The sequence below is a fragment of the Mustela lutreola genome, chromosome 10, assembly GCF_030435805.1.
Source record: "Mustela lutreola isolate mMusLut2 chromosome 10, mMusLut2.pri, whole genome shotgun sequence".
NCBI lineage: Eukaryota > Metazoa > Chordata > Mammalia > Carnivora > Mustelidae > Mustela > Mustela lutreola.
Genome location: NC_081299.1, coordinates 77020455 through 77046048, shown reverse-complemented (window position 1 = coordinate 77046048; position 25594 = coordinate 77020455). Strand labels below are relative to the sequence as shown.

General features: G+C 39.8%; 1 long non-coding RNA gene across 1 annotated transcript in view; it reads left to right on the top strand.

Moving 5' to 3' along the window:
• LOC131809902 (uncharacterized) overlaps window positions 1–24283 on the top strand; it is a 47164-nt gene extending 22881 nt beyond the window's left edge. Inside the window, exons 4-7 of the long non-coding RNA XR_009345328.1 lie at window positions 1953–2196; window positions 11511–11617; window positions 15356–15456; window positions 23986–24283. This is a non-coding gene — a long non-coding RNA (uncharacterized LOC131809902). The remainder of the gene's footprint in view (window positions 1–1952; window positions 2197–11510; window positions 11618–15355; window positions 15457–23985) is intronic.
• The last annotated feature ends 1311 nt before the right edge of the window (window positions 24284–25594 follow it).

The following is a 25594-nucleotide window of genomic DNA, read 5'->3' as shown; positions in this document are numbered from 1 at the left end:
TGTCCTGAAGGAAAAGGAATCAGTCAGTGTTTCTGTAAAGGTGGTTAACCCGCAGGCAGAAACAACTGTTCAGGATATTTTGCAAATTTACATTTACATTTGTTGATTCCATATTAAACTGAATAACCAGGCACATAGAAGGTAAAACCCTCTTTTAATTAACCCTCTTGGTGTGGGCCCATGTGATTAAATATGACGGAGCTGCTCCTGGGGTTTCTGCTACTGAAAATACTAACAATAATCATTTGTTTTGTTTTTATATTTAAACACATTATTGCATAGCTTGGTACAGAGATAATTACCAATTTTATCTCCTGTGTTTTTCTAATGTTCATTAATAACAATAAAGGGTTGTAGGTTAAAAACTCATTTAATTGCCTTTATGTTAATGACATTATGAATAGCCTTAGCTACAAGATTCTAATTCTGTCCAGTATCCTCTTTCTCAGTGGAGCCCCAGGAGGGCTGCTCATTTTATCAGCATTACTGATTCAGAGTTTTTCCTTGCAGGTGGGTTTTTGTACATAATCAGAATTAATGCACAACACATTTTGCAAGGAATGGAGTAGAAGCACTTGGAATAAGTAATTAACTAGAGTGCCCAAGGAAATATGCCCGAGCATTTTTTTTTTAGCATATTCATAAAACATTAAGAACAGTCATAAACACAGTAGAAACAATTTCCTGGTAATGTGCTTTTAGACTGTTTTCTGGTTCCTTTTTTATTTTTAATTTCTCACATACAGGAAATTTTTTTTTTTAACTGAAAATCCCAGGGATGCAGATAAAATGTTCAATGTGTGGTGCTTTGGGATTAGATGAGTTTGTGTGCCGCTGCAACCATGTGGGCATTCTGGGTACCATTTTCCCTGCTCCCATCTCCATCCCATAACTTACCAGGCAGGAAAAGGCGTGAATGCAGCTTGCCACATCCCAGGAGATTACCCACCTATTTCAAACCTCTAGCATTAACCTCTTGGTGTGGGAGAGAAGGCCAGGAAGGAGGAGGGGCCAAGAAACAAGCACTTCCCAGACTGCTTCCCCACCCCTTAGCCCCACACACCCATTCTTCCAGCTCTTGATGGCTGAGGGCTCAGCTGAGTCACTCTCCCCAGGTCATCAAGGTCATGTCCCTACCCCCACCCCCAGGCATCCTGCATCCAGTGACAGGTCAGTAGGAGAATTTAAGGGTCTTCTTTCAAGGTGGATAATTCAGAAGGCAGTCCTGACATCAGAGCACCCTGGGGGATTGGCTGAGGCCTTTGTCCTTAATCCCAATACTCTTTCTCACAGATGTTGTTCTGGAGAGCACTCCTCCCCACCCCCACGCACCATCCACCTCTTATGCACACATCTCAGAGTCTATTTCCTGGGAATCCGACCTATAACAAGTAAGCTAGGTGATCAAATGACTCACCTCCATGCTGGCTGGTGGACCCTGAAGAAGAAGATCCTCCTGGGCCTCTTTGACCTCAGTATCCTTTTAGGTACTTTGGGTGTAAAGCTTGGCCCCCACGAATGGTGCCAGGAGCAGGGTGAGGATTCACTGTCCTACCTGAGCAGGCATCATATGAGCTAAGGTGTATGAAAATGTTTTTAAACCACAGACCGCCGAGTTAGATGGCTGAGTTCACATAGTGGCTGTGGTTTTTGAACAAGTTACTTAACAACATTGAACATCAGTTCCTCATTTGGAAAGTGGAGCTAATGGCACAGGTAATGTTCATATGGTGTTACCCCAGTCCCCAGTATGTAGTAAAGCCCAGTGGATGCAGTAGACCACTTTTGCCCTTTTTCCTCTTTGTACCATTTTTTTTTTTTTTTTTTTTGTATGGAGAGTATGATTTTGTGTGGTTTTTTGGCGAGGTCAAAATACTGATTAAATTAATTAATCAATTAATTAATATTTTAAATTCCAGTATCGTTAACACACAGTATTACATTAATTTCAGGTGTATGGAGACTATGATTCTGAATGTTGAAAGTAATCTTCACTATCAACCAGACCAGTTTCTCTAAGACTGAGGTTTAAAATAGCCCTGGCTCTCCTGGAGCTCAGCCCACAGTGTGAATGGGAGCCCACAGAAGACAGTGACATGGACCCAGCACAAAGCTCTTGACCAAAGGAAGAACCAGAACGTGTGTAAGATCCCAGGCGACTTAGACCAAGGCCACATTTATTTCTTCCAAATATTGGTAAGGAGAAATAGACAATGATACTGGCTTGCTAAGGACCTGAAGACATCAATACATTAACTTATTTTATTCTCATAGCATTTATTTTTTTAAGATTATTTATTTATTTATTTGACAGATAGAGATCATAAGCAGGCAGAGAGGCAGTCAGAGAGGTGGGGGAAGCAGGCTCCCCGCTGAGCAGAGAGCCTGATGCAGAGCTCGATCTCAGGACCCTGGGATCAATCTCAGGACTCTGGGATCATGACCTGAGCAGAAGGCAGAGGCTTAACCCACTGAACCACCCAGGTGCCCCCTCTCATAGCATCCTTAATTAGATACCATTATTATGCCCATTTTACAGTCGAGGAAACTTAGGATTAGTGAGTTTATGTAACTTATGTAAACTTCCCTAAGTTACATAGCTAATAAGTTACAAAGCCAAACCCTTGCCTTTAATGACACCCATGGCTCGAAAAGTTACTTAAAAGAACCCCCAATTTCAATATTTCCCAGCCAATTAGATGTCCTATTCTTTTTTAGGAAAAATATCAAAAAACTCAAGTCCCATCCAAAGACTGTTTTATGGTGGTACCTGGTGCTACTAACATCTCACAGGGAAGTCAGGATGTCCTGGTGCCTTAAAAAACGGAAGCCTTTCTTTACTGATGGCATCTTAACTTGGAAGCTCAACTCCTTTGGTCTTAAAATTAAAGATATGGGCTTTGGAAGCCCAGTTTAAGAGACATGGAAGTAATCACTATTCAAAACAATGTCACATCAGCTTTTGGTTAATCTCACGTTCAAAAAGGCATTGAGTACAAGAATATTATTTCCTTATGATACTATTCATTTATAAAGCACCTAAAATTTTTCCAAATGCTCTTACACTTATTTCACTTCACAACAACTTAGTGGAATTGATCTTAGAGCACCATTTGCTAGAAGATAAGACTTTTTTAGGGAAGTTGTCCAAGTGCCAAAAGTTCTCTTGATAGTAGAGATGAGACTAGACTTTTTGCTACTCAAAATCTTGTTTTTGGGTTAGCAATGTCAGCGTCACCTGGGAGTTTGTTAGAGATGCAGGCTCTCAGGCCCCACCCAGATGTACTGAATCAGAATCTTTTTTTTTTTTTTTTAAGATTTTATTTATTTATTTTAGAGAGAGAGAGAGCACAAATTGGGGGAGGGGCAGAGAAAGAGGGAGAGGGAATCTCAAGCAGACTGAATGCTGAGAGCAGAGCCCAATATGGGGCTTGATCCCAGGACCCCAAGAGCATGATGCGAACCAAAATCAAAAGTCAGACACTAATCAAACAAGCCCCCCAAGCACCCCTAGAATCCGTCTTTTAACAAAGCCCCTGTAAATCTGTATGCACATAAATGTTTGACAGCACTGTCTCCCCCTACTGTTTCATTGTCTCAGATCCATTCACCTCAACAGTCTAGAATGTAGGCCCCGTGAGGGGAAGGCCTGCAGCTGGCTTGTCCACTACTGTACCCTTAGCACTTAGTGCCTGGGCCCCAGCAGACATTCCATTAGACACAGCCATAGCTGTATCTTTGGGTAGTTGGGCCTGCCAGCCAGTTACCATCTGTATCCCTTCCTAGAGGAAAGGGTCTAATTTCCCATGTTCCTGAAGGTCCACCATCAGTACAAATGTGTTTGTGCTTACCTTGTTCATCTGAAAAAGGTGAAGTCATGCTTAAAAGATATCCTGAAGCCTGTGGTTTGCAATCCTGTGTCTCAGCCCGCAAAACTAGTGCCTATAGGGAGAGGGAACATAGTGCTGTGTAATTATTTACACGAAAACAACATAAATGAAGAGAAAGGGCTATTTATATCAAGTGCTACTAATTAAATGAGAAATAATGGGCCCTGCTGAGAAAGGATACAGTCGGAGAGAGCAAGAAAAACTTCCTGCCAGCAAAGACTAGCAGACAATGGGACAGTTTTCCTAGTGGGATAATTATGACTCCTGGAGAAGATTGTCCGAGGCAAGATGAGATAAGTACCAGGAAAGTATAATGTGCTTCCAACCCTATTATCAATGATGCTTTCAGGCACCAGCTCCGGGTCACAGGTTTTGAATACACTAAATGCTTAATTCAGTGTTGCCCTTTCACCTGAAATATCTCGGGGTAAGAGACAAATGTGTGCACCCATCCAGTGCCCCCTGATTTAACTCTTCACTGAAACACTCTAAGAATAAATGACAGGGGAGGAAATTATAGCCGCCACGTCTCTCTCTCACCCAGAAATTGATTTCCATTTCAAATAGCTGATGTAGTCCTCAAACAACATGGTCATCAAAAAGCTTGTGAAATTGATCCTCCAACCCCCACTTTACTTTTTTTTCCCCAAGATCAGTCTTAAAAAATATTTTAGAAGCAGGAGACTGGTGGCATGGAGGTGATTCAGAAAATCAGTGCAGATTTGAGGTATCATAAGGTGTTGATTTATAAGCTGCTGCGTTGAAAACAATTTGCTTTCTCATTAGTCAGACCTGGTTGATGGCTATGATAAAAAATGAGACAAATAATTTAAAACAAAGATGAGATAAAAACAAGACAAACAGTTTAAGACTTGCAGAGTAGGCTTGACTTTCAGTTTGTCCTTGGAAGATTTGAGGCCTAAGCAAAGAGAGATTTGCAGAGAAGTCAAAAGACTGCAAGGTACAGGTGCCACAGAGCAATGCCCTTAAGGGCTCAGGCTCTGGAACAGAATGACCTGGATTTAAAGCCAGGTGAACCCTAGTCTTTCTGGCACATCCAAGCACTCCTAGGTCCTGTATTCCTCACTCGTAAGGTGCAGCTACCAATAGAAACTACCTCTGTGGTAGGTGGGAAGAATAAATGACATAGTTCCATTCCACAAATGGAATTCACATTGCCTGGCTGAGTTGGGCCTCTAGGTAAATGTTACCTACTTTTGTTATGCAAACAAATAGCTTCTATTTGAAAATATTTCCAATTTTATATAAACTTATCATATATTTTCTATGGGATTGAAGCAGTGAGGATTGAGGAACATTATCTAAAGCCCATTTCTTGCCTTCAGTGAGCTTACAAACCAGCTGGAAACATGAAATATTAAGGAAAATGAGAGAACTGGATGAAAGTCAAAATGAGAGACTGTGTGGGGTGTCTGGGTGGTTCAGTGGGGTAAAGCCTCTGCCTTTGGCTCAGGTCATGGTCTCAAGGTCCTGGGATGGAGCCCTGCATGGGACTCTCTGCTCAGCAGGGAGCCTGCTTCCCCCTTTCTCTCTGCCTGCTTCTCTGTCTACTTGTGATCTCTGTCTGTCAAATAAATAAACAAAATCTTAAAAAAAAAAAAAAATGAGAGACCGTGGCCAGAGGAGAGAGTTGAGGAGTGGGAAAGTGTGGGAGAGATTAAAGGTATGAGCAGAGGTGAAAGGCTTCAGGGAAAAATAAACTGGGCTGTGGCAGGGCTCTGGGAGACATGCGGGTGCTGAGAAGTTTGGTGAGCTGTATGTTATGAACTTGGATCTGCTATTGAACTACTCTGGTTATCTGACAAATTCTACTAGGGAGTGCTGCCGGTGAATGCTTGGTGGCTTGTCTTATGACAACCTATAAATTATATTCTTAGTGGCTCCTGGACAAGAGACCCATTCATCCCTGTTTAGTGAGCATATAATATATGCTAGGCCCAGACAAACCATGCCCCGATCTTTATAGAACTTATATTCTACTGGTGGAGGTATAAAATAAGCACATAAATCTATAGTATTGGAAGAGATTAAGCAGGGCAAGGAACAGGATAGGATGGTAGATGGTGATTTTAGGTAGAGTGGCTGGGAAGGTCTATGAGCACAGGCCTGAAGGCTAGAGGAAGAGTATTCCAGGTAGAGGGATAAGCAGATGCTGAGACTCCAAGGTCGGATTACATTTTCCGCGTGGAAAGAAGATCCATGCCACCATAAAGGAGTGAACATGGCCATTCAAGTGCCATGTAGATTTCTTTCACTGTACTCCAGTTATGTCTGTCCAAACGGCACACTAATGAGCAAAGTAAAGTTCAGAATCATCGATCAGACTAACAAAGTAAGTTTAAAAATGGAGTTGAAGGGATACTAGTGATGCAGTTGGCATTCGCAAGCTGGTGAACTCATTTTTCTTAAGAACACCAGGAAGTTTCAGATGTGTCTGATTGCTTAGGCTGTAGTTCAAACTATGGCCTTCGTTTGAATTATTTTCCATCTCTCTACTTACTAAAAGCCCTGATGATGATTAGTATGTAGTAAAATTACTTTGTTTAGTAAAAGTTCATGAAACAGGTATATTTCTGAATCGGAGTAAATGAATACATTGTGCACTGGAACGTTCATCTTGGGACTTCCCCCCGAATAAAGCCATATTATTGTCTAACACCAATAATTCAAGTGACAATGTGTTGTTGCAGGTCTGTTAACCTGAAATCTTGAACTAAATCTGTCAAAAGTTTTCTTTTTTTTTTTTTTTTTTTGCAAACTGGCTAAAACATTTAGTGGCAGGGGAAAAAAATGCCATGGAAGCACTATATTAAGAAACCTTTGTTTCAACACGAAGAAAGACTTGTTTCTATTTAATAGTTTCTTCCAACAGTCTGGTAACATATTTCAATTTTGATTTGCCCATATTCTTTTTTTTTTTAAGATTTTATTTATTTATTTGACAGAGAAAGATCACAGTAGGAGAGAGGAAGGGAAGAGATCACAGAGAGAGAGGAAGGGAAGCAGGCACCCTGCTGAGCAGAGAGCCCGATGTGGAACTCGATCCCAGGACCCTGAGATCATGACCTGAGCCAAAGGCAGTGGCTTAACCCACTGAGCCACCCAGGCGCCCCTGCCCATATTCTTAAACTGTGCTGATACAAATGTAGAAATCTAACGTACAAACAATCATAGTTCAACCCCCTCACTAGAGGGAGAGGATAACTATTGATATGTATGTATAAATGGTATGTTCTTCAACTTCTTGATTCCTTAACCTTTCAGTGGAAAAGACTCTTGGGATGTTATTGAGGAAAAAGTGGCTTTTTCCTTCCAGATGGATTTGTTGGCTAGGGCAATATTTTTAGTTATGCCAATAAAATGAAAGGGAAACAGAAAATCAGGCAACTGCTGGAGTGGTTAGTGTGGGACTATTACCAAGGCAGAAATGAGGCCAAAGAGATGATAAATGTGTGCCTCTCACCCACTCCATCAGCTGAAGCCTGACCTGGATCTTCTTTTCCATCTGAGCTCCAAGCAAGCCACCATTTTTCACAGCAGCACTTAATAGTGGACATTAACTCAGACCTCCCCAAAAGGGCTGACCTGCAGTCTACACTCGGTGCTTCTCCAAACTGTAATCACCTGCTCAGTCTGTAATTTTATCAAATAGCATGCACCTTTTTCAGCCACTTATTGGCCAATTAAGTCAAGTTCTCACTGAGGGGGTCCAGCTGGCTTCAAGTTATCTAAGATGAATTGATTGAAGACATTCTGCAATCTATGAACCCAGTTTAACGATCTAGGTGATAATACTTGTAATTCTTCTCAGTCAGGGGAATTTGCTGCAGCTGTTGTTGGCAAATCCATGTCCTGATACACTCAAGTACTAGAAAAGCAGTAATCTGCCCTCGGAGTTCTACAGCAATGACTGCATTGTGGAAAGGGAAAGTTCAAATTCACTCGGCATTGCCAAGTGAAGACAATCTTTCCGTTGATATGTTTTTACTTTATTCCATTGTGGTTTTTTAAAAAGGTAGAATATGGGGAAAATACATTATTGATAATACTTCATCAAGAACAGTAAATTGCAAATTAAATGCATTTAAGCACAAAATGCAATAAACAGCGCCTCAAATATTTTGAGATACAAAAAGCACTGCTTTAAGGTAAGAACATGATATTTTCTAATATGTTGGGGTGGGGCTCCAAGCATGAAAGTCATTATTTTTATATGAAGTGTTTCATGGAAGTCAGAAATACTAAGGGTTTGTGCTCCTACCCCCTGGATGCATGGCTATTGAAGTGATAATGAAGAAGTGTCAGACAGTGACACAGGCTTTCCGTGTATCTCCAAACACTTTTCTGCACAGTGACATATTTTTAAAAAGTAATCATTCAATAATTTGCTTGCTTGCTTTCCTATCTGTGCATTGGTTCCCTGAGTCGCTGAAATGTTAATTCTCCTCCCTATGAAGCAAATACTGTAAATAACACTCTGAAGGTTTTTCTGGGTGTTGCAAATTCAGAATACTTAGGAACACTCTTTCCTACAGTGGTCTGTGAAGTTTATGTTTACAAACTGAAAAGCTGGTTTTGATTTTCTTACGAAAAGTGGCAGCTGTGATATTAATTTACGCTGTGCTGAGGAGCTGCCGACCCTCTCTTTCTGGAGTGTAGGTTCCTTTCACTGAGAGGTGTGATTGAACTTGGCTTTGGGGATGTGTGACTTGCTGGGAAAGGCTGGTGATTTTGATAAGATTTTAAATTCTTTCCAGTGATGGAGGGAAAAAATGGATGAGGAAGTATGTATCTTCAAGTATAGTGAAGGCTTTGGTGGGAAAACTTCATTGGATCATGGCCATACTCCGAGGGTCCAAAATTCCTCTCTACCAAAAAAAGAGCAAGGAACAGGAGTGGCTTTTTCTTTCATTTTTCTAACCAGGACAAGGCAAGGCTAGGTAGAGCTTTGGGGTCTTGTACAAAACAGAGTTTTCTCTGAGAACAATACAGCCGATTATTCAAAGAACTCTTCTTTGCGGGGTGTTTTTTTGTTTTTGTTTTTGTTTTTTGTTTTTTGTGTTTTTTTGCCTCTACTTGCATCCCTCCTCTTTGTTGAGGGCTTAACCCAACTTAAAATTCTCTAACTACTGTAAAGGAAAGCTCTTATCCAAGTGGGTTTAATTATAATAACTAATAATCACTTGTCACATGCCAGACCCTGGTTATAAGAACTCTACATAGAATTAAAACTCAGTTAATTCTCACAACAATGTATGGGGTCATTGCCATTACCTACATTTTACAGATGAGGCAACAGAAGAACAGAGAAGTTAAGTAACTTACCCAAAGTCACACAGCCAGTAAGTGCCAGAGCTAGTAGGTTAGGTGTAGTGCCTATGTGATTACTGACTATGTACTGCCTCTCTGACTTCTCATAGGCCCAAAGTTTGAGCTTATCTCTGTTTTAGCTTGCCATCCTTTTCCCATAATATCAGCACAGGGAAGGAATTACAGAAGAGCAAAAGGACAACTGATGTCATAACTAGCAGAGACCAAGTGCTCGTCTTCAGGAGGCCTTACCCCAGATGTATTACTTGGGGCCTATCTCACCTCCAAAGAGCTCAAAGCACTTCAGAAATAAACTTGAGTCATCAGTATGTTAGCAGAGTGTCAGCAGAGGAGATATCTTGCCCCCCTCCCCTTTTTTTTTTAACATTTAGTTTTTGTTTTGGAAAGAGAGTCTCATCATCTCCATTTTGTCGTTTCTTTCTTTCTTTTTCTTTTTTTTAATATTTTATTTGTTTATTTGACAGAGAGATAAAGAGAGAGAACAAGTAGGCAGAGCATCAGGCAGAAGGAGAAGGAGAAGCAGGGTCTCCGCTGAGTGGGGAGCCCGACAAGGAGCTCCATCTTAATCATGATCTGAGCCCAAGGTAGATGCTTTAACCAACTGAGCCACTCAGGTGCCCCTCTCCATTTGTTGTTGTTGTTGTTTTGTTTTGTTTTACCAGATCAACACAAAAAGTGAAATGCCAAGTTGATCTTGAACTCATTTCTCTCTGATCTTCGCCTGATTTCTCCGTTAGGTACATTTTATCTCATTGAAACATGGATGAACATGACCCTTTCCATATATATTCAGATTATTCTTGGGAACAAAGAATGTCTTTTATCTAAATCTGACATTGTTGTAGCTGTTTAAAAAGATTAAGTCTTACTGGGGAGAGGGTGTGGGAGGATGGGGTTACTGGGTGAAGGACATTAAAGAGGGCACATGGCATAGTGAGCCCTGGGTCTTACATAAGACTGATGAATCACTGAACTCTACCTCTGGAACTAATAATACAGTATGTGAATTAATCGAATTTAAATTTAAATTTGAAAAAAAATTTTTTTAAATTAGGTCTTACTAGGCAGGTAAAGATCTGGCATGGGGATAGAGATGTAAGAAAGCGAAAAGCTAAATACCATATGCAAATTATCTAGATCTTTGAACTTTACAGATGAGGAAATGAAAGCTAAGGTCACTTGCCAACTTTTTTTTTTTACTGCCTTGGGCATTCTTTCAACAAATAAAAATGTGTTACAATGTGAAATTATTTTCATTAAACATTTATTTATTTTAAAATATACATGATCTCCATTAGAGTTTCATAGACTTAGGCCTTCTTGTTATATACTCACAAGGCACTCGTACTTTCCTTCTTGGCATTAATCACAATTGTAATTAATTAATGCATAAATAATTGCTTATTTAACTTTGATTTCCCTAGCCAGAAAATTCTACAAAAGTAAAGAATGTGACTGTGGTTTTCACTACAATATTCTCAGTGTATCTGGTACATAGTAGGTGATCATATATTTATTGAATGGTATAAATGAATGACTGTGTAAAATATTTTTTGTTACTGAGAGTATAACAGTGTTTTGCTTTAAATTGATAGATGTTAATGCAGCTTTAGGTGCATAGCAAAATTGAGTGGAAAGTGCAAAGATTTTTCATATATCCTCTGTCCCCACACTTACACAATATCCTCCACTATAGACTAAAATGGTGTTTTAAACTAAGAGTGAAACAGTTCTGTCTTGGCCTCTAGTCTCATTTGTCTAAGCTGGGGAATAACAGCTGGGGAATAACAAAGAAGCCCCCTAAATAGTGACTTAAATAAAATACAAGTTTCTTTCTCAAAGAACAGCTGGGCTGATTCAGGCTGGACGGGCAGGTCTGCTCCATGAAGCCGGGGTGGATCTGCCATCCCAACATATGGCTTCCAAGGCTGCTCCAGTTGTCATCATTTCCAGCTGAGAGGGACAGTGATGAGCCAAAATCCAGCATGGGGAGCCCTTCCTAAGTTGGAGATGACACAGAAGTTGCACACATCTCTTTCTCTCACATCCCATTATCCTAAACTTCAGGATCGTAGTCACTTCTAGCTGCCGAGGAGGCTGAGAAATGTAATTGCTTGTTAGGTGGGCATGTACCCAGAAATATGGAAAAGATGGATTTTGAAGGACAGCTAGAAGTCTGGCAGAGCCCAGCATGAGAAATGTTCATTATAATAGACAACCTAATGAAACCTAAATAAGAGAAACTAAAGCTAGTCTCTTCTCTCCAAGGCTCTTCTCACGGATATAAAGTGACTTCACAGGTTGTAGTAGTACAAGCCACGCAAGAAAGGACTGGTGTGATGACAAGAGGAAGCTGGGCAGAAGCTAACAGCAATGTGAGGAACTGCTTACTTGCTTATCATTTATTCTTTGAATCATACCTTTCCCTTTCCAATAAAGAAAATGCTATTAGGGGCCCCTGGGTGGCTCAGTGGGGTAAGCCTCTGCCTGTGGCTCTGGTCATGATGTCAGGGTCCTGGGATCGAGCCCCACAGCGGGCTCTTTCTCAGCAGGGAAGCTGCTTCCCCCTCTCTCTCTCTGCATGCCTGTGATCTCTCTCTCTATGTCAAATAAATAAATAAAATCTTTAAAAAAAAATGCTATTAGAGGTAGCCTCTAAGATGGGACTCAGTGACTTCAGCTTCTTGGTAATCATGTCTTTGGAAGTCCCTTCGCCTCTAGTGTGGGCTGGGTTTGTTGACTCACTTCTAAGAAATAACATCTGTCATCAGACTAGGCTCTCATCTTGGGACCCCTGTCTTACTGTCACTCACCTGCTCTGTGCAAAGCCAGCTGCCAGACTGAGCTGCCCTCAGAAAGGTCCACATGTCAAGGACCTCCAGGCAACTGTGAGAAACCAAAGCTTCTGTTCAATAGTCTTGAGAAACCAAATCCTGCTGACAACCATATAAGCAGGCATGGAAGCAGATTCTCTGCCAAGTGATCCTCCATATGAGACCACAGACCTGGTCCTCATTAGATACCGTGAGTCTCCGGCACCTACCTAAACTATGCCTGTGGATCCACAGAAACTGCGAATAATACATGTTTATAGATGTAAACTATTAAATTTAGGGATACTTAAATAACTAATACAAGTAGACAGTTAATTCATTACAGCAGTATGTAACAACTACAAATGTCAATCACTAGAATGTAGATTCCAATGTCCTATAATTTTCTAGTAGTAATTTTGTTATGATGAGCATCTTTAAGTGGTCTAACTAACCAAGACTATAATTTAATCCACTGGTTTCTAAAGTCTGGTCTTGGAACACTTAGGGGTTCCCAAGACTCTTTTAGGGGATCCCCGAAGCCAGAACTCTCTCTCTCTCTCTTTTTTCCTTTACAGTACTACTGAAATGATTTTGGCCTGTTTCACTCATTCTCTCATGTGTGTACAGTGGAGTTTTCCAAAGACTGCACAATATGGAGTAATATCATTCTTTTGACAATTTATGGAATGTATGCTCATGTAAACTTGTGTTTTCTAGAATGTTCTAAGGTAGTTAAATAAATTTAGTATATAAACACATGCAGGGTCACCTGGGAGGCTCAGTCATTAAGCATCTGCCTTCAGCTCAGGTTGTGATCTCAGGATCCTGGCATAGAGCCCCAAACTGGGCTCCCTGATAGGCAGGAAGCTTGCTTCTCCCTCTCCCACACCCCTTCCTTGTGTTTCCTCTCTTGCTGTGTCTCTCTCTGTCAAATAAAATCTTTTTAAAAATGCATTTTCTGGGATTAATTCAATTGTTCTCTGTACTTCTGTGCTTTAAGTAGTTATCTTCAATTATATACCTGGTATAGTCTCTGTAACCTCAGTATTTTCCAATCAATTGTTATTTTGAAATCCTAAATTTTCCATGCATTTATACAGAAGCATAACAAAAAAATCACACTTCTATTGTCTGGTTTTGCCATGATATTTTAGAATTTTCTCAGTTTTAATTTTTGATATGGTAAGTATTGGACACTAAAATCCCATAAACAACATATCTTTAGATTCTCAATGATTTTTTAAGAGTGCAAAAAGTTTGAGAATTGACCAATGTGATTGAACCCCTACCCACGTTCAGCATTGTGCTGGGTACTATGAGGGGCATAAAAGTGTACATATAGCTTTTTCCCTTAAGTTGCTTAAAATCTAATTATGGAGAGAAGCTTCACTTGTTGTCTGAGATAGACACTGCAAAGCTAAATGTTGTAGTAGGGACCATACATGCAATAGAAGTACATGGAATGAAGTTGGGAGGGGGGCAGAGTCCATGAGGAATGACTAGCACCAGAAGAAAGGCCTTTCAGTCCTCCTAATGAGAACTTTCATGGAAACAAAGAGAACATTTGTGGAGAGGGCAGTGGGAAAGTATATCTTTAGGGGCACCAGAGAAGTAAAGCCACGTCTCCAGCAGCTCTCAGCCATGTGCTAACTTTGATTTGGGGAACTTCTATGGGCGCTCCGTCTGCCAGTTACATTCTGCTTGAATCAGTGACCTATTGGCATTACCCGTAAAAGGCAGGCACGGATCTGACCTACACTTCCCTTAAGGAGGAAACTTGGAATCTCACGTCCTATAAACTCAACTTCATCCTACTGAAATCCATACTCAGAATCTTGAAGCTGTTGACCGTGTTAGGTGTGTGTTAGGCTCAAGGTGTTTTGCTATCTGGGGACTATTGTGGCACTTACTTTGGTGAAAACACCAAAAAAGGGGGGGGGGTGCAGATTTAACTGCTTTGGGCAAAAGATGCGCTTTCTTCTGTTTGACCAGTAAGAATTCAAGAACTTGGGCTGTAGCCTACCATGCACAAGTATGGGATTTTCCATTAGCTTCAGCTTGTCTGGCTCTCACTTGTACCATCTATAGAAGGGAGATCATTGCCCTGCATACCTCACGATGCGATCAGCACGATCACAGGAGAGAATTTGTGTGGAGGAGAATGGGAAGCCGTATTTAAATTTATAATCATAGCAATCTTAATTTTAAAAAGCTGACATGTGGAAGGAAAAAATGAAACAAGATGGGATTGGGAGGGAGACAAACCATAAGAGACTCTTAATCCCACAAAACAAACAGGGTTGCTGGGGTGAGGGGGGTCGGGAGAGGGCGGTGGGGTTATGGACATTGGGGAGGGTATGTGCTATGGTGAGTGCTGTGAAGTGTGTAAACCTGGGGATTCACAGACCTGTACCCCTGGGGTAATAATACATTATATGTTAATAAAAAATGAAATTTTTTAAAAAAGCTTACATGTATTAAGTACTTACTTCATGCTAAGCACTGTTTTAAGCACTTTCCTCAAATTATTTTGATTACTGAGTACATGTGATCTTATTAAACTGTAACATAGTATAAAAAGCTTCATTGAGATCAGTAGATTCCTGGCATACAAGATAGTAAATCAAAACAGTAAATTCTTAAAAAAAAAAAAAGCAAAAACAAAACCAAGAAACAAGAACTCCTGTTTATTGAAAATTTCTTTAATTCTTGGACTGTAAAAAGCAGAAAGGAGATGTTTATCCTAAAGGTAGTTCCCTTCTCTAGAAAAGGTATGTGTCCAGGGTATAGTTTATAAATTACAGTAGAACCTCCCTTAATTGAGAGGCAAATTTTTGCAAGAAACTTTGTAACCAGAGGGGTTCATTCTAGGATATCAAAAAGGGGGATATACTATTTCAAAAACAGTTTATTCTTGATCAGTAGCTTCAAAGACACTCCAAACAAAAAGAAGTGTGTAGAAGACTTTGAGCAGAAGGTGAGTGAAGAGACTAAACCTTCAGGCAAAAAAGGCCCAGGGGCATGTGACCTGGGTTAAGGTATATCAGAAAGCCTCCCTGTGCTAGAGTCAGTCAGACCTCCACAGAGAGCAGGGAAGCTTCCTAGCAGTATTATCTTTTGGGGCTCCGCAGATCACACACACAGACACAAACGTGTATGTTAAAGAGCACACAGTCACCTCTGTCACGCAGGATTGGTGATTAGCATTGATGCAAGGTGACCCACTGTGGTGACTAACACAGTTCAAGACCCAGGAGAATGTATCTCTTCATCTCTTGCCCTTTATCCCTTAAACAGCGTCTGAAGCCACAAGGGTCTGTGGACAATACCACCTTCTATGCAGGAGTCAGACGGTGCCTCAGAGTGCAGGGAGAATCTGATGGGCAGAAGCGCTTTAGGTAAGAGAAAAGACAAATGAACTTGTCAAATTCTTCCTCTCATACAGTGTGAATGTTATAGATTTTTGCATAATAAAGTATCATTTCCCACTAGCACCAAGCATCCATCTTCTTGCTTCTCTGTTCCAGCTTGGGTCCAGGTCTTCAGGAACTGGTGCAACATTCACTACAGTTGGGTAGAGTAGGAAAGGAACATTTTACAATTGATATCACTCCTAAAATTGCATTTGTTAGTCTAGATGTCACCTTTAGGGCACATGCTACCTATTCTTTACATTTGTAACTTGATGGCCTCTGAACCCTAAAATTGCAAATAGTTTTGCCCTGATGAAAATGCTTAATAAGATAATTTTTTCTAAAATTAAAATTAAGCTTTATTTAAATAACATAAAAGTCTTGATTAAAAAAACAGATCATTCATGTGTAAGTAATTTTCAATAATTTCTAATTTTAATGGAGACCATATTTCTGGCCATCGTACATGAAAGTATAGTCTTAACTGAAGAGAGATTTGAATAAGTTAAGTAATGCCCTACTAATTTTTGTTTCCTTTATAATAACCCAATTAGAAAATGTAAAATAAAAATATAATACTGTATATATCTAGATATTCCTCTAAAAGATTATGATATGGTGAGTGCTATGACATGTATAAGCCTGACAATTCACAGACCTGTACCCCTGGGGCAAATAATACACTATATGTTAATAAAAATAATTAATTTTGAAAAGAAAAAAAGTCCTTTTAAAAAATATATTCCTGTTTAAAAAAAAAGATATTCCTATATCATATTCAGGTTAAAAATGAAATAGTGCATTTGATATTAAAATAGTTTATAATATTTTCTGTAAAAGTGCTACTTTGTTACATGTGACTGCATTACAGTTTTTTAAGCATATGTAAAATTCATATGTAAAGTTCATTTTCTAATTCAAGAGTTGGTTTAAGACTTTTATTGACAATTCCCATTGCTCCTGCCTTAGCAGAGTGAAGTTTCTCCAAACCAAAATGAAATAAAATATACATATTACATATATGAACTGTGGTGACTGAGAAAATACTTGTTAATTTGTCATTGCTGTCAATAGAACACGTGGAAATCTCTGTTATACCAATATAATTAGTAATTTTGCTAAAATGAAGATGACAAATTAATTTTATGTAACAAATATATGATAATGAATTATGGATGTCTTTATTACTCATCCAAGTATCACCAGCTCATCAACAGAACATCCAGAGATGCACAATAATAATTAATTCAGTCATGTTTGATACTTTGCTGTCAGTTATTTAAAAAATAGTTTTACACATATTTTTTCAATTTTGTCTTTATGAATATGTATTTGTCAAGGTAAGATAGAACATTTTGTTTAGCAGTTTTAAACTTTATTTAGAGCTTCTTAATATTTAGACTTATGATCTGTAGGCTTCCATTTGTTCTCTTACCTGGGGTCCAACAAAAGTTGAAGTGGGTCAGCCACCTGGAGGGAAAGTAGGTATCACCCCCTGGTCCCACCCTCTCCTGGCTGGTTGACCTAAAGGATGAAACCAGAGCCCCTTAGGTTTAGTTGGGCAGGCCAAGTGAGGATTCCACACACCTTCCCCTTCCTCATACTCAGCAGGAGACACCCACACATCTGTCCCCACATTGTCCCCAATGTTCAACGGTCTTCAACAAGAGGATAAACCTCTACAGTAACATTTAAAAATGCAATTGTGCGATTAAGGTGACACTTTAGTGGGAACGACTCTTAGATGATGTAATTAGTCTTCCAGTATATCCATCCTCTGGCTGAGTCATTCATTAATGAAGAGTGCACTGTTCAGTATGGGGGCAGTTCTCCCTCATCTAATTGGTAATATTTGGTTTAGACAGAAGAGGAAAGGTGATTTGAGGAATTGAGAGATGTCTTAAAATAGATGAAGGATTTTCATGAGAGATTATATTTAATCTGTCTGCAGTGACCCAGTAGTTAGTTGTTCAGGCTCGAGGGTGCTCAATGGTGCTCAGCTAAGGGGCAGTGGGGGGTGAAATCCAGTTCTTTCTTTGCTCACTAAGCCATATGCCCCGATGCCAGGCTGAGTCAGCCTTTTGCTCTGACAAAGGTGGTCTGTGGGCCAGCTGGGGCCCTGCCTGCATGACTCCAGATAACAGAATTAGGCCCAAAGTGTGAAAGTTATGTGAATGCCAGTTTGGTTTAGTGTAAGGAAAAGATGGCTTCTAAACTTGATCTCATTTAGTCCTTATAACAACCCTGAAAAGTAGGTACAATTATTGCCTTCACTTTACAGAAAAGAAAACTGAGGCTGAAAAGTGTTGCAACTTGCCCAGTGTTTGTTTGTTTGTTTCTTTCTTTCTTTCTTTCTTTCTAAGACTTTATTTATTTGACAGAGAGAGAGATATTGAGAGAGGGAACACAAGCAGGGGAAGTGGAAGAGGGAGAAGCAGGCTTCCCACTGAGCAGGGAGCCGGATGCAGGGCTTTACCCAGGACCCTGGGATCATGACCTGAGCTGAAGGCAGACGCTTAATGACTGAGCCACCCAGGTGCCCCCACCCAATGTTTCTAAGTGGCGAACAGGTTTCAAAGCCAGGCTTTTGCGATTAAAATAAAATCTATGCTCATTCTCTTTTACACTATGGTATGCTTTCTAACAATTGGGGCAATTCTTTAACGAAATGGGCTTTTTTTATTTTTTTAAGATTTTATTTATTTATTTGTCAGAGAGAGAGAGAGAGAGAGAGCACAAGCAGGGGTGTGGCAGGCAGAGGAAGAAACAGCCTCCCCACTGAACAAGGAGCCCGATGCAGAACTCAGTCCTGGGATCCTGGGATCATGACCTGAGCCAAAGGCCGATGCCTAAGGGACTGAGCCACCCAGGTGTCCCATGCAATGGGCTGTTTCCAAAGCAAGCAATTTCCATATTGCTTTAAGTGTTAAGAATACATTGAACGCCAACTCAGCAGATATGTCCCAAAGTGGACTCACGTACCCATAAATAGTTGAATCAGGTAATGCCAATGGAGTCCAGTTGTGGTCAAGGAAAGCAGAAGTCACTGTGTATTTCAGTTATGAAGAATTTCAGTGCAGGGAATTAGAGGCATAACCAATCACTGGAAGAGTTAGGAGAACCAAGATCGGGAAGCCAGTGGCAATGATCTCAGGGTGCTATACTAACACAGGTGATTCAGTAGAGTATAAATTGTAAGGACCTCTGGAAATTTCCAGCCCTCTCTCTCCGTCTGTAGCACTGATGGAGGTAATTCTTTAGAATCTCACGTGGAAATTCTTTAGAACCTCATATCTACTCATTCATCTAACTGAACTGCCTCCTAAGATTTATGGCCTCTCCTCTTTATCCTGTCAATCCTCATAAGAGTGTGTCTTCATGAAAGAGATGCTGTCTCTGGCCAGGACCATACGGGCAAGGGGTTGGGAGAGATGTAGTTCTTGGCTGGTAGACATGGTGGTGAAACTGAGTTGACAACAGACACTCCAGCAAAATCCGTAAGCTTCTTCACACCATAATGATGTAGGAGTTTATAATGTGTACTTACTAATTATCAGAACTTCTCTTATTCTATAGTGAGTTGGGAGTTAAAAGAGCAGGAAGTTATTAGGTCCCTTCAAAAGCCCTTGTCACTGAGGGAAATACAGCATAAAAAGGGAAAGCTGAAGCAAGCTGTATGTACATTTCCACATGTCATGATTTTGCCCAAGATTTGAGCACTTTTGACTGGTCTAGGCCCAAGAAAACCAGGGAGCTTCAAAAACAGGCCTTCTCCTCAGACTTTAGAAAAATTAGTGTTCACAGAAAGGATTTTATTCACAGGAAATATATTCTGAATGGCAAATTTTAAGAGGCTATGTTTATGTATGGTGAATCATAGAATTTAGAACCTAGACATCATTTGGTCTCAGATACCCCAAACCACCTCTCATTTCTGGAAATGGACATCTCTGAGAGTATGTTTGGGAGGTATAGGTAATAAGTGTGCCTTCTACTAAGAATCCTGGCCAACTATTGACCGGGAGGAATGGTGGCAAATAGGGCGACAATGGTGGATTTTCAGAGCTGTCTGTTAAGGGTTCAGGACCTACCAGTATGGCCTAACATGCTGGTTGGCAACACCTCTAAGTTGCTGCAACAATGAAGGGAGGTTAAAGGATTAAGTGAAATCACAAGCAGGTTAATGGCAGAGTCTAGACTGGGATTCAAGTATCCTGACACCCGGCCAGAATTGTTTTCTATAATAGTATCCTCCACTTCTCATTCTGTCATATCATATTGTATCATATCTATCTACCTATCTATCTGCCTATCTCTTTATCTATCATTTATCTACCTCTCTTTCCTACATTCTCCCCTCTATCTACCTTTCTGTTTTTCTGTAAGCATCTAATCACTTAACTATGTAATCTCTCCTTGCATCCATGTACGTTCATGAGACTCTATAAAGATACAAGAAGGTATTGATTTCCTATTCTAAGTTAATGGAAGAAAGGGAGTAGGAAATGGGGGAGCTATTGACTTTTGTTTATTTGTATTAGCTCCTACCTGAGTAAAGAAAAGCTTTTAGTCTGTAACACAGTATCATAACAATAGCAGGACCTATGAATTTTTCCAATAGGTAATTCCAGGCTGAAGACAGTGTATGTGAAAAACAGCCTAGCGTGCTGCAATATTAAAACAGTAGGCCACCATGGTCATAATATGTTAGCTATTGATAATGAGATTACAACTCCCATCTTCCAGTGTACTCCCTTCTGTGTCCCGACACTCAATTTTGTTGCTGGGGAACATCCTCAGCTAAAGTGACAGAACAGGCTTGGTTGGTGTGAGCAAGTCTTTTACTTACATTTAGTGTAAGAATTCTTACAGCATTTTAAGTGTCGGTCAAACCACATAGTCTTATATCACCTTAGGAAACAATTCCTTTAAATAACTTGCTCAAAAGACTCAACCCAAAAGAAAATTAGATCTAATCAATGAATTCAGTAAAATTGTCAGATAAAAGAATTACCACACAAAAATCAGTAGTGTTTCCATACACTAACAATGAAATTTCTGGAAATTCATCTGGAAGGAAATTGATCCCATTTATAACAGCACCAAAACAGTAAAATACTTAGGAATAAGGAGGTGAAGATCTCTAATCTGAAAACTAGAAGACATTGATGAAATAAATTGAAGAAGACAAAAGTAAAGGGAAAGGTATTCTATGTTCATAGATTAGAAGAATTAATATTGTTAAAATATCAATACTACCCAAAGCTATATATAGATTCAGTACAATCTCTATAAAAATTTCAAGGTCAGTTTTTATAGAAGTAGGAAAAAAAAAACACTCTTAAAATGTATATGGAACCACAGAAGAACTTGAAGAGACAAAGAAATCTTGAGAAAGAAGAGTAAACCAAGAGGTATCGCATTTCCTGGTTTCAAGCTATACTATAAAGCTGTAGTCATTAAAACAGTATGGTACTGACATTAAAAACAGACAAATAGACCCATGAAACAGAATCAAGAGACCAGAAATAACTGAAGCAAAAATAATCAACTAATATATGATAGAGAAGCCAAGAATACTCAGTGGAGGAAAGATAGTCTCTTCAGTAAGTGGTGCTGGGATAATTCAATAGTTACACGTAAAAGAAGCTGGACCCATATCTCACACCACCCAAAAAAAAAACTAACTCAAAATAGTTTAAAGACTTAACTATAAGACCTGAAACCATGAAAGTCCTATAAGAAAACATAGGGATAAAGCTCCTTGACATAGGCTTTGGTAATGATTTTTTGGATATGACACTGAAAGCATAAGAAGCAAAATAAAAAATGAACAATTGGGACAACAACAAGCTGAAATCTTCTGCAAAGCAAAAGATACCACCAGCAAGGTGGAAAGACAAGCTGCAGAACTGGGAAAAATATTTGCAAGCCATATATCTGATAAGAGGTCAATATCCAAAATATATAAAGAACTAATACAACTCAATAGAAAAAAAAACACAGGTAGTATCCCAAAGGTCCGCTGATAGATAAATGGATAAAGAAGATGTGGTGTGTGTATATATACACACACACACTATATATATATGTATAGGTATATATGTATATGTATATACATATATATATATATGAATGTTTTTCAGCCATAAAAAAGAATGAAATCTTGCCATTTGCAATGACATAGATGGAGCTAGAGAGTATAATGCTAAGCAAAATAAGTCAGTCAGAGAAAAACAAATAGCATGATTCCAGTCGCATGTGGAATTTCAGAAACAAATGAACAAAGACAAAAGAGAAAGAGAAATCGATAAATGGAGAAATAGACTCTTAACTATAGAGAACAAACTGATGGTTAACAGAGGGGAGGTGGGGGAAAGGGGTTGTGAAAAAGGTGATGGGGATTAAGGAGGGGACTTGTTCTGATGACTACTGGTGATGTATGGAATCGTTGAATCACTGTATTGTACATCTGAGGCTAATATAACACTGTATTAATATACAGTAGAATTAAAATAAAAACAGTAAAAAATTCTATCCTATCTCTTTAAAGAAAAACACACAAATAACCCAATTTAAAAATGGGAAAAGACCTGAATAGACATTTCTCCAAAGGAATATAAAAGGTTGATGGGTATCTGAGATATCCCCCTATCCCTGTTAGAATGGCTAATATCAAAAGACAAAAGGTAACAAATGCTGGCATGGATGTGGAGAAAAGGGAAACCTTGTGCACTTTGGTGGGATTGCAAATTGGTACAGCTACTGTGGAAAATAGTAGGGAGGGGGTGACTGGGCACCTCAGTGGTTAAATGTCTGCCTTTGGCAAGGGTCATAAACTCAGGGTCCTGGGATCGAGTCCCACATTGGGCTCCCTGCTCAGTGGGGAGTCTGCTTCTCCCTATCCCTCTGCCTGCCTCTCCCCCTGCTTGTGCTCTCTCTCTCTCTTTCTCAAATAAATAAAATAAATTTTTTTTAAAAAAGTAAAACAGTATAGAAGTTCCTCAAAAGGTTAAAAACAAAAATATCATATAATCCACCAATTCTATTTCTGAGAACATATCCAAAGGAAATAAAAGCACTAACTTGAAAAGAGACCTGTATCCCCATATTCATAACAGCGTTATTTACAGTAACCAAAACATGGAAACAATCTAAGTGCCTATCAAGGGAAGAAGGGATAAAGAAGTTGTGGTGTTTGTATATCTAATGGGTTATTATTTGGCCATAAAAATGAGGAAAACCTATCATTGTGACAACATGGTTGGATCTTGAAGGCATTATGTTAAGTGAAATAAGATGAAAAAGGAATACTGTATGATCTCACATGTGAAATCTAAAACAAAACAAAAGAAGAACAGGAACAAAAACACATAGGAGCACCTAGGTGGCTCAGTCAGTTAAGTGTCTGCCTTCTGATCAGGTCATGGTCCCAGAGTCCTGGGATCAAGCCCTGCATCAGGCTCCCTGCTCAGGGGAGTCTGCTTCTCCCCCTTCCTCTGCCCCTTCCCCCTTCCCCCGCTCATGCTTGCTCATTCTCTCAAATAAATAAATAAAATCTTAAAAAAAAAAAAAAGAATAAAAGCCCATAGAAAAAGAGACCAGGGCGCCTGGGTGGCTCAGTGGGTTAAGCCGCTGCCTTCGGCTCAGGTCATAATCTCGGGGTCCTGGGATGGAGTCCCGCATCGGGCTCTCTGCTCAGCAGGGAGCCTGCTTCCTCCTCTCTCTCTCTGCCTGCCTCTCTGCCTACTTGTGATCTCTCTCTGTCAAATAAATAAATAAAATCTTTAAAAAAAAAAAAAAAGAAAAAGGAATCAGAAGAAGGTGATCAAAAAGTACAAAGTTCCAGTGATAACTAAGCACTAGGAATATACTTACAATGTAATACTGCTGTACAATATATGAAAATCTTGAGAGGAAATCCTAAGAGTTCTCGCCATAAGGAGAATTTCTTTTCCTTTTTTCCTTTTTTTTTTTTTAACTTTTTATTGTATCTATATGAAAAGATGGATGTCAGCTGATCCTGTTGTGGCAATCAATTCACAGTATATATAAATCAAACCACCATATGATATACCTAAACTTATACAGTGAGGTAGATCAATTACTTCTCTATTTACATGTCTGAATCTAGTCATGATATTTATGCATATGATTTTTTTTATCATACAGAAAGAGATGTTCTCATCTGCCAAGTTTTAGAGGAACATTAATCAAATTCATTAATTACTAAACATATGGCTTACATCTGAAATATTTTGTCTGAATTTGGGGGGTGAATTTTAAGAGGCACATTGACAAACTAGAATATGTTCAGAGGGTGACCAAGATTAATAGTGATAATAAAAATATATTTTAATAATTAAAATAATATTTTAAAAAGAGTTTATTGAATCCTGAGCTAAGTGTGTCACGTGGGTTGTTACTTTTAATCCTCATAATTACTCACTGTTGGCACATAATGAGTGACTGAGGTCACATACCAAGCCCAGCTTTTATCCACTCACGAAACAGCAAGGAGCCTGGACGCCATCTCATACAAGGAGCGGAGGAAGAAGTGAGTGTCTGTGCTGATGGAGGAAAGAACTGAGACCATGGAGACAAGTTTCCAGATGGACATTTTACCTCCACAAAATAAGATGCTCCTATTCTTAGAACTGAGCATTCAAACAAAAGCTGCCAGACCCTTTTTAAAGGAATGGATGAAAGATTTCAACTCTGATATGTTGAATCTATGACATGAGCAAAATAGAACAAATAACCAAGTTGTTGATTTCATGTCTATTTGCTGTCAGAAAAACAAAAGTAAAAGTCTCTAAAAAATATTAAAAATAATAACAAAATAAAAGTCTCAAAATTCCTATGATTTTTCTTAAAAGTCGAGTCTGCAGTAAATGTCAGAGGAGGTCCAGCTTCTCAGAATAAGTCCATTCTTGTTACTTGGTCTTTGGAACTATGTAATCTTTAGGTCTGAGACTTCGCTTCCTACTTCATGATGTTGTTCTAAGGATTGAATGAGTTGATGTATGTTGAGGGGCTTTATAATGGTTGAATGCCATACAACTGTGAGGGATCAGTGAACAGAAACAAAATGTATGTTAAGTCCCCTTGATATTTTTGTCTATATAGTGATACAAGCCAGCCTTTAAAGCTGCTAATTCAATCAGACATCTGTCTGGTAAATATGGGCATATAAATACAGCCAGGGCATGCATATTTTCATTGGTTCAATATTTACTGGAATTGGCGCTTATGTGTGTCAGCTATATGCTAGGTGTACAGAAACCATTAATATACAGTATTACCTTTCATGACTAGCATAAAAATAAATAGTTGCAATTTAGCAAAATTAATGTTATTAATGTTAACTGATAGAGGTATGGTGTGAACAAAAATGAAATGAAATGAAATCAGTGACCTGTTTAAAGGGGCAAGGCTGGTGTAACAAAGCACTCCTTCGGGGAGGAGTCAAGATGGCGGAGAAGTAGCAAGCTGAGACTGCTTCAGCTAGCCGGAGATCAGCTAGATAGCTTATCTAAAGATTGCAAACACCTGAAAATCCATCGGCAGATCGAAGAGAAGAAGAACAGCAATTCTGGAAACAGAAAAACAACCACTTTCTGAAAGGTAGGACCGGCGGAGAAGTGAATCCAAAGCGACGGGAAGATAGACCCCGGGGGGAGGGGCCGGCTCCCGGCAAGCGGCGGAGCAACCGTGCACAAAATCAGGACTTTTAAAAGTCTGTTCCGCTGAGGGATATCGCTCCAGAGGCTAAACCGGGGCGAAGCCCACGCAGGGTCAGCGTGGCCTCAGGTCCCGCAGGGTCACAGAAGGATCGGGGGTGTCTGAGTGTCGCAGAGCTTGCGGGTATTGGAACGGGAAAGCCGGCTACAGAGACAGAGCCGACAGTAAGCTCGCAGCTCCGTGTTACCTTGAACCGGTCGCAGGCTCGGTGAGCTCGGAGCGCGGCCGGAGGTCAGGCAGACGGGAGTAACTGGGCGCTGTTCTCTGAGGGCGCACTGAGGAGTGGGGCCCTGGGCTCTCGGCTCCTCCGGGCCGGAGACCAGGAGGCCGCCATTTGTATTCCCGTCCTCTGGAACTCTACGGAAAGCGCTCAGGGAAC